The sequence below is a fragment of the Diadema setosum genome, unplaced genomic scaffold (genome assembly GCF_964275005.1).
Source record: "Diadema setosum unplaced genomic scaffold, eeDiaSeto1 scaffold_33, whole genome shotgun sequence".
In the NCBI taxonomy this organism is placed as follows: domain Eukaryota; kingdom Metazoa; phylum Echinodermata; class Echinoidea; order Diadematoida; family Diadematidae; genus Diadema; species Diadema setosum.
In genome coordinates, this window is record NW_027307659.1 from 350843 (window position 1) to 361077 (window position 10235).

The following is a 10235-nucleotide window of genomic DNA, read 5'->3' on the forward strand; positions in this document are numbered from 1 at the left end:
TTTGAATAGGAACTACAGTGAGATTGAAGCTACATTGAGTCAGATTGAATGTCCATTCAATGTCACAGCCCTCACAGAAACTTGGCTCAATGACAGTGCTCTACCTCTCATGTTCAATGGCTATACGTTTGTTGAATCAGAATGTGAGCATAAAAGAGGAGGGGGTGCAAAGTTGGAATATGTGTTAACAATCAATTGTTTTTATTTAACTCAGACAAGATGTAAGTATATTTGGAAATGTATGTGAATCCCTTTTCATTGAAATAACAAAACCAAATAAAAATTTGCTCGTAGGTTGTTTTTTTTTTCTCGATCACCTAGTCAAGCTGTATAAGAATTTAATGAAAAATTATGAGAGTCTCTGAATTTTATAGATAAAGAGGGAAAAGACTGTGTTATACTTCGTGATCTTAATTTTGATTTACTCCTTGCTACGACACAATAAAAAGACCACTAAATCGTGCAAGCCATAAGTTATATAATCCATACAATCGAATGACAACGTGCTTATACATAATAACGAGTTCGGTAATGTTTTATATATCTTCCATATACATTATGATTTAGTGAGAACTTCTTGATACACCATTCCAAACACGTACAATAGTAATACACTTTCACAGCGTTATACATCCCGAGATGAGGGGGGTTTATAGCCCCTGACAAGGGCCCTTAATTCATATAGTAAGCCAATGTTACTCGACTGGTATATCAAGCGAAAGCAAAGCCACCTGTAAAAAGTCCATCTGCCCGTCGCACCGATAGCGAAATTGGCAGGAAATAAAACCCAAACACCTGTTTTGGTCACATTATCAGGTGCTTCACGAGGGCACATATACCAACTCCAACCCCTTGCGTCCGTGCCTTGAAGTAGTCACCAACCAGCGCGACTGCCCCAAGACTCGCATATTTACGGAGGGCTAAGACAATCATCCATCCTCGTGGTACTAAGGTCAGCCTGCTTCGCTACTCGCCGGTAAATATAATTACTTCCAAAAGTATGTTACCAAAACCAAACCCCTTCACCTCGAGAGGAATATAATTATGAACACTTCAAACTGTACTTTAATGCAGATGTTATCCTACAGCGGCTTAATTTTATCAAAATAAAAGTAAGAGTAAGAGTGAATTGTTTTAACTCCCTTGCAGTCCATTAAAACGCATTGAATAACGTTGATGGTTGTAATATTGCAAGTGAATTTTCAGATATTTTAATCTCATATTCATATGAGCCTTTGATTAAAAGTTTAACAAGAATTACAGAAACTTATAGAAGTCTGATATATGATATTGATATGTTGAAATGTTGATCAAGCTAAAGATCTGATGTATAATGAATTAGCTAAAGTTAATGATTGTTTTTTCTTGTTAATGAGTCTTGAATGTCACTAAAACACATTTTATGAAATTTGATAATAGCAACTCAGTTAATTTTGACACAGATTTATATATTAGTGATATAAAGATAGAACACGTGAGGTCTGTAAAGTTCTTGGGACTTTTTCTTGATAAAGAAATGAAATGGAAAAGCTATGTTGGTATCATGGACAAGCAGAGAGATTGTCTACCTCAAAATATGTTACTGCAATTGTATAATATATTGGTACTCCCTCATCTTAATTACTGTATTATTCTTTGGGGTAAGTGCAATAAGCATTTTTTAGAGCGATTACATAAGCTACAACAAAGAACCGTTACAGTAATAACAATGTCATCATTTCTGTCTCATTCTAAACCATTGTCTATTAGATTTCTTATTTTACCAATTTATTAACTCTATGAGTATAATCTTGCCATATCTATGTTTTTATGTAGTAAATGATTATTACCAGAGTTATTTGTGACCCTGCATCACAAGACCAACAAAAAGTCGCCAGACATGGACTTTTAGTTGCGGACAGATTCTTAAAGAACAGACTCTAAACTTAAAAATGATACATAACTCAATTGAAATGGACTCCCTTAACCTATCTAAATACTGGAAAGAAAGCACACACTCTGGAAAAGAGTGAACTGAGAAAAGAGGCTCCAAAGTATAGGGTCAATTCAAACGCTTAATCTTTACAAAGCCGTGCTAACTGTGCAATGAAAGGGACAAAGCACAGGATGTAAACCATCGGAGCAACAACAATGAAGGAATTATCAGATTAAACTGAAACTGATCATGTTTTTTTAACACATTCTGTCCATGATTAATGCCAACTTTCAAAGCAGTAGAGTTATCCTTTCAAAAGTTATTAGACTTGAAACTGAAGAGTGTGTAAAGGATTTCAGGAAATAAAAGGGGACTCTAAGACATACCTGATCATTTTATTCTCCCCAAAAAAAAGGATTGTAGAAAAACTGCTGAACTCACACTTTCCCATTCATTTTATGATCCCAAACTAAAGAAAAATATAGAAGAAGGATAGCTCTTTCAGAAAATATGAAGAACTCAAGATTGACTCGGTTGACCCATTTCACCTTTTTCGAGTCCTCATGTAAAATCACGGGATGCGACGTTTTGTTCGTTTTGTGATGCACGGTCACATTAAGTCCATTACTTGCAAAGAATATTGATATCCATAATCATAATACCAGATCAAAATTTCATATTCGAGTTCCACATGGACAAACTAAATTTTCCCATTCATTTATAACTCATCAAGGACCAAAACTGCGGAATGATTTACCAAGTAGTATAAACGACTGTTTAACTTTGCATTGATTTAAAAGAAAATTGAAAAAGAATCTTTTGACCAAAATTTCATAGAACATGTAGAGCTTTCTGTATCTGTAATGATATTTTAATCTGTGTGATTTTTGTGCATCCGATTAAACGACATCTAGATAATCCCCCCCCCCCCCCACACACACACACACACTGTGATACTCTCTTTTAATTTTTGTACTCTTTGGGGATCATACTTGAAACTCCATAAAAACCTTTCATGATCCCTCCACAAATCATCCATCATGTTGTTATTTCCTTTCATTGTAATTCACTGTGTGTTTTTATCGATACACCTTCTTGGCGAATATGGTATATATGTGTATTGTTCTACTCTGTATATTCCAATTGATGTTCATTTTATCACATTTTATGGATCCTTTTAATGATTATGTGGAAATAAAATTGAATTGAATTGAATTGAAATTTTCTTTGATTCATTTTAACGGTATTTTTTTTTGTTCAAATTGATAAACCGCAAATGTATCCACAATTTATGTTGAACTATGAATTCGACTTAAGAAGAAACTTACTACCCCTAGTTTTGGTACGCCGTCGTCTTGTACAGACCCTTGTATTATACAGCGACCGCAGTCTGTGTATCGAGTCAGGCGAATTAATGCGTCCTCTCATGTCAGCTGACACGGGAATCGAATCGGTGAGTACGACCACGGTAACAGGGGCGGCGCAGCCGTGGGGGCCGTGGGGGCTCGGGCCCCCACACTTTTTGTGCACCATACAAAGGAATACAGAAGGTGTCATCACTTTGGGCCCCCACACTTTTTTCAACCCGGAAGTACGTAAGAGGCACTGTAATGGGAGGGGAGAGAATGAGCTGAGGACCTTTTTTTTTTTTTTTTTTTTTTTTTTTTTTTGCTTGTCAGGTGAAGAAACCCGGAAGTGGACGGGGGTAGAGATGAGCACACTTTTGAAAACAGTGCGCCGGCCCTGGGTAATGCTAGTTAAATTTAGGGCCTAAGTAGGCTACTATGGTTTCTCCCGGGGTTTCTCCTTTACACCGCAAGCACTCACTTTGATTGTGATTCTCGTGGTTTCATGATGTTCACTCGGTCTTGTAATGCGGCGTGATCTGATTGCTGTGTGAGTCTCACTCAAATTTCCTCAACTTTGGCCGAAAAACAGATGTATTGTTAAACCTAGAGCCGTCTAAAACATTGCTCCTTAATCCTTTTTTTTTTTTCTTTCTTTCTATAGGGTGGCTAGGGGTCGTAAACACGTAAACACGTAAAATACATAATACTGTCACGGCTGGGCAGCAAATCCATCCGGGAACGTTGCAAAATAAGGTGACATCAAGCTCTTTCTTATGACGTCAAAGAATTCAAGATTTTACTTTTAATAGCCAAATTTCCCAACTTAAAAAAATGCAATAAAGTTTATGGAATACCGTTAGGGCAGTTTTCTTAGCTAGGCAAAAATCCACATGAATTGTTTAGACTAACACTTTTTTTTTTGTCTTCGAAGTGTATTGAATACCGACCAAGACGACTAACGTTACAAGATTAACCTTAGAAACAAATTCATAATGTTATCCAGAACAGGATTTGATGAAATCAACCCTATTAACCGCACTTCATGAAAGACATTCTTTGCAATGCTAGATATCTGTAGCTAGAAGCGACTAACATTTTCTTTTGTGTGTGTGTGTGTGTGTGTGTTCGATTTTATGTCTGAAGTTCCATTAGAATGTGAACACAGACTTCAGATCAATACTTTGATACAGATTTGACATCTGAGAGGAAGACAAGCATCAAAATAAGGTGTAGTTCTATCGTGCAATGGCTACAATTTGAACCCAATTATTCATTTCTCTTCTGCGACTTTTTTTTTTTGTCTAACGACTAAAGCAGCCTTAAATTTCATACACAGATTTCCGGGCAAATATCCGGAAAACAATGAGATCCCGGAAAAAAAAATTAATAGCTAAAGTCAAGTGCTGTCATTAGTGTAAAGAGTGTAAGTGTTAAAAAATAGTTAATACGAATTGTCAGATGTAATATTTGCCAAGTCTCTCTGGACACCAGATACGCAGTGCAATAAGGAATGAAACGTCTGAAAACAAGGTTATTCATCACTGAAACTGTAACTATAGTACATGCCATTCTACATAACCATGACACTGAGGATAGCATGACATGTATGCTTAAATAGTTATCGGATGTATAACAGTGACAGTTCGAACACAGTGTCTGTTACATGCGCATAATGCGTCTGTATTTCTGACTGTAGTACACACTTGATTGACCGTGAATAGGCAGATATGGATAGGCTGCTGCTATACATCGCTTGGATTGTCTGTATATGTTCACACCCTACCAATGGTGAGTCTGTCGAAGCTTGGCATGTTCTCATTTTAAGCGTTATTTTATTTTTATTCCAAGACGGTGACATGATCAATTGAAAACGAAGAGTGTGGTTTGCAAAGTCTTTTTTCCGTTGATGGTAGGCTGTCGTCGACGTAACTATATTAAGAAGAAAGCTAATGAACTCGTATTGACTACAGTATGGGGGAAACAAAAAAAAAAAGTTCTTGAAATATTTGTTTTGTGTATAACAAACAAACAAAGTAAACTCAACGGGATCGGTACATTGACAATCAATTATTGAATGTGACCGTGCATCACAAAACGAACAAAAGTCGCACACACTGATTTTGCGTGAGGACTGAAAATAAGTGAAATGGGTCAACCTAGCCGATCTTGACTTTTTCATATTTTCTGAAGGAGCAAGTCTTCTTTTACATTATGCTAAAATTTGGGATCATAAAACGGGCAGGAAAGTGTGTTTTTTAGCATTTTATCTCGAACATTTTTGGTAGAATAGTGTGATTAGGTGTGTCCTAAGAGTCCCCTTTTCATTTCTGAAAAACCTTGTACACACTCTTCACTTTCAACTCTAATAACTTTTGAAAGGATAGTGCTACTGCTTTGAAAATTGGCATTGATTATTGACAGAATGTGTTAATGAGGCATGCTTAATTTCAGTTTAATCTGGTAATCTCTTCATCGTTGTTACTCCGATGGTTTACTTCCTGTTTTTTGTCCCATTCATCGCACAGCCAGCACGGCTTGGTAAAGATTAAGCACTTGAATAGACACTGTACTTCAGAGCCTCTTTTCTCAGTTCACACTTTTCCTGAATTTGTGCTTTCTTTCTAATATTTAGATAGGTTAGGTGAATCCATTTGATTTGAGTTATACATCATTTTAAAGCTTAAAGTCTGCTCTTTCAGAATATGGTCTTAACTAAAAATTCATGTCTGGCGACTTTATGTTTGTTTTGTGGTGCAGGGTCACAAATTATAGTTTGCTTGTATGCAGATGTGTCTGCAGAGATTATGATAGTTTGTTTAAGTAGTTTGTTTTTTCTTTGGTGTCACCATGTCATTTTCCCTTGTTGATTCCCTCTGTTCATCGTTGTCATCATGAAAGGTTTATCGGATAAATGTCTGGGACCTGAGACGCGTCATCCTACAGAGGAAGCCTACTTCGGGAACAATAAGACAATCACCTGCTTGAACTTTGACTCAGGATATAGTAATTTCATCGTGCATTACATCAAACTGATATTCAGCGAAAGAGAAGTAGCATCATATTCACATGAGCGAAGTGAAAACAATTTTCATGCAGGAAAATATGGTTTCCATGTAACTCATTGGAACAACCAGACACAGTTTGTCATTCAAAACGTGTCAATGAATGACGAGGGACAATACGTTTGTAAAGTTTGGTCAAGCACTGGAATGTATTGTGGCCTGGTTAATTTAACAGTGAAAGGTAAGTTGATCTAACAAGAAATTGATTTTTGGAGACAATATATACAGGAACCTCATCTCTTAAGAATCAATCAAAACTGTGCATTTCTCAATTAAAACGGGTAATGAGTACCGTGGTGGTCATGGAAATGAACGTTATAATGATGTGTGAGAATATACGGATAATACGAACAATTACAATAAAAGAAATAATAAAGACTTTCCAAAGAGTACTGCTCAGAAAACTGGAGAGTCTAGAACTGCACCGCTGACCGGAATCAAAGTCACACAAAATATGCGCTTAGTGCACTGATCAATGCGCTGGAGTTCTCAAATGTTGCGAGATGTATACAACAATGCGTATAAAAAATACCGTATATGGGTGAGAAGTTTGAACGATGTACAATTGCCAATTTTCGCACCTTAAGACACTCTTTCCCTAAAAACACACGAGGATGATCTAAGAAACCAGATTCTTTCATTTCATCTCAAAGCCTGGTAAATTTCCTTTCAGGAAATGTATGGTTTGGTTGACTTTTGACTGATATTTGCATTTGACAAGGACCTAAAGCGTAAAAATACGGTAAAAACGCTATTTTCACAATAATTTTAGTTTTTCAAATCAATAATGTGCCTTTTTTTTATGGTTCGTGGCATCTTATATCTGACCGTGTTCTGGATCTGATATATCATGGGTATGTACCACAAAATTATAAGAACTCTATGAGCACGTATAAAATTACAGAGAAAAATTGAAATATCAAAGCCCTAAACAAACGAACGTCCGTGATGCTTTTATTTCTAGCACTGCTGCAAATTCTACCTTGTTGTCTCAACTGTAATGTATACGAAAATTTGATGTTCCACCTAATGTACATATCCTGCAAAAATTATACGTCTGCTGGCTGTTCATGGGACGTAACATTCTTTTATGCAAGATTATACTCAGTTTTCGTCACGGACGTGCGTCCGCTCTTTACCAATAAAGATCGTAGCCCATAAATGTTATTGGCGATATTGTTCTGAGTCGTAATCAACTAAGATCTAGCTACACGATAATATGTATGTTTTGAGTTTCTGTCCATCCCTTGTCAAATGCGAACCGAAATTACATTTTTAGACGAACCTCCAAGAAAAAAAGAACGTCCGTGATAATTAAACCTTATTGAGTGGGGCACCGTCTTGCTTTGATGGCGAAGGTACATTTTACCTTCGGCTCTCTAGCCAAGGAGCTGCATGTCATGTTTGGAGCGGACTGGGGCTCGTCTGCAGTTTTTGGACCATACGATTCACCGAAAACCAAGCAAATGATTAATATATTCTCTGAAAATTCACCTCCTAATCCCTCTCTGAGCCATGTATTATGTTGAAAAGGTGTCAAATTTCTTATAATTTGCATTGACAATTCCTTTTCAAATTTTTGAAAGAGTTAGGAAGGCCACGTAGTCTCTGTAGATTAGTTACCCGTCCTGGAACATGACCCTAGTAGTAGAACTAACGTCCGAGACAATTCCAGCGAACGTCCGTGACGTATGCAATTCGACAGATAGGGATAACTTGTCTCGAAAGTGTCCTTTATTTTTTAAAACTTTTGGCTCCAATAGCGACAAAGTTTTACAAAGTAAACAATGAGCTTAGAGCAGTAGTTTCAGGATTTTTAAGGCGGTATGTGATCATGATGAACAAACAGCTCAAAATTTACTCGCAATTTAACGCTTGTATTCCCTCTAATTACATAAAAACAGCTAAATACTGAAAACCAAGGTATAGGAAAAATGGAATTTACCGTAATCTGTAATTTCTGTGCATTTAAATTTCTTTCTGATGAGGTTTTGGAGACAATTTGCACAGTTATAGGTTCTGAAAGTTACGGACGTTCGGTCCGAGAAAGGAAATTTCTGATAATTACAAATATATCACTGTACATTAAGTTAATGTTACTTGAAAATATTACCAAGTCACTGCGTCTCTGATACCCAAAAGTGAATAACGTTCAGCATTCATTTTACCTGTAATAACAAAAGGAAAACGTTTTGCTCACGGATGTTCGTTGGTAACATAAGTCCATGGATTACATAGTAGGAGATAGAGGAACAGTGCCACTTTTTAGTGACAGATGCTCCCCGTGTATATCTTTTGAGTAGGGTAGCTGCCATCTCAAACAGAACACATCCAGGTTTGGTCTCCATCACGGACGTTCGCTGTAATTGTCATAATATTTATGCCTTAAAGGGGATGGCTATTAACCGATCAGCGGGAATCAGTGGGAATACTGAGGGATGATTGTTCCAATCCTTGTGGGATTCATTGAAGAGTACATTATTATATCTACTGTTGTGTGAAAATTATTTGCTTCAGAACGGTCTCATATTCAAATAATGTGCAAATTAATGCCCCGTCACTGACCAGGCACGCTTTAACCTGGAAACATTAAACTGCACATTACTTGAATATGAGACCATTCTGAAACAAATAATTTTCATACAGCAATAGATGTACTCTTAAATGATTTCCACAAGGATTGGAACAATTATCCTCCAGCATTCCCACTGATTCCCACTGATCAGTTACTAGCCATCCCCTTTAATACATTCTTATTTTTCTCTTCACAACGATTTTCCTCTCATTCCCTAAGTAGCCTGAACATGCTGCTACCAAACAGAAAAAAAAAAACAAATCCGAAAAGTGCTATGCAGTCACATTCAGAATATATTGAAACTAAAAGGATGAAATAACGGAAGAAGTCTGTAATGGGCATGTGTCAAGAAGAATCGTAAAAGTTTCAAAAGGACGTGGAAGCAGCTGAATGAAAATGAGAAGAAACAGAGAAGGGATCAAGCTCCAACACACAGAGAAAAGAATTGCCAGTGCACTCCCGTTATACCGAGTTTCTCTGGAGGAGCTTTTTTTTTTGTGTTTATTTTTTATTCATCGAAATGTCGTCAAAAGCGAACAAAAATAATGCAGTATACAATTACTGTCTGATGAAAACACGCAAATCCTCCGTTTATCATGACATGCTGTTTTTTATACTCATCAATGAAAAGCAATGTCAATTTGCAATTCTGTACACGATGTGTTTTTCTTTTTATTTTACATTTAAGAGACAGAGAGATCATCAAGTTGTTTGTGCTTTTGTGCTTACTTTGAAAACACATGTTAAAAAACTTATGATTTAGTAATAGTTTTAGGGTCGCACTTTCATACATTCGCTCTTCCGAAGATTCGTTACTCCGAATGTCCAAAAGTTTGTTATTCCGAAAAAGAAAAGAAAAAAAAGGTTCGTAGTTAATTCAGGAGGCTTCTTATTAAATATTTTCTTATTCCGAAAGTTTGCTAATCCGAAAATCAAATAGTAAGGTTCACTATTATTAAGGTCCGTTCTTCTAAAAGTGGAATCTCCTGATATTCGTTTAGGTGAAAGCGATTATTATGAGGTTTTAGAATTTTGAGGATTTGGTTGTTAATTTGTTTCTAAACATTTGGATAAACGATCCTGATTTTTCATGTTCCTATTAACAAACCTTTCGATTAACCTTCGGAGATTCCTATCATTTACTGAATAAAAAAGCTTCATGATTATACGAACCTTAATCAATTTTCGGATTGACAAACCGTATGAATAACGAGCCTCCGAAATGACGTGCTACAAAATGTTTGTTATAACGAACTATATTATATAATATCGAAGTCACAAACATCCATCCAAGTTATGAACTTACTGTGTCTTGTTATGACGAAACTTTGGAG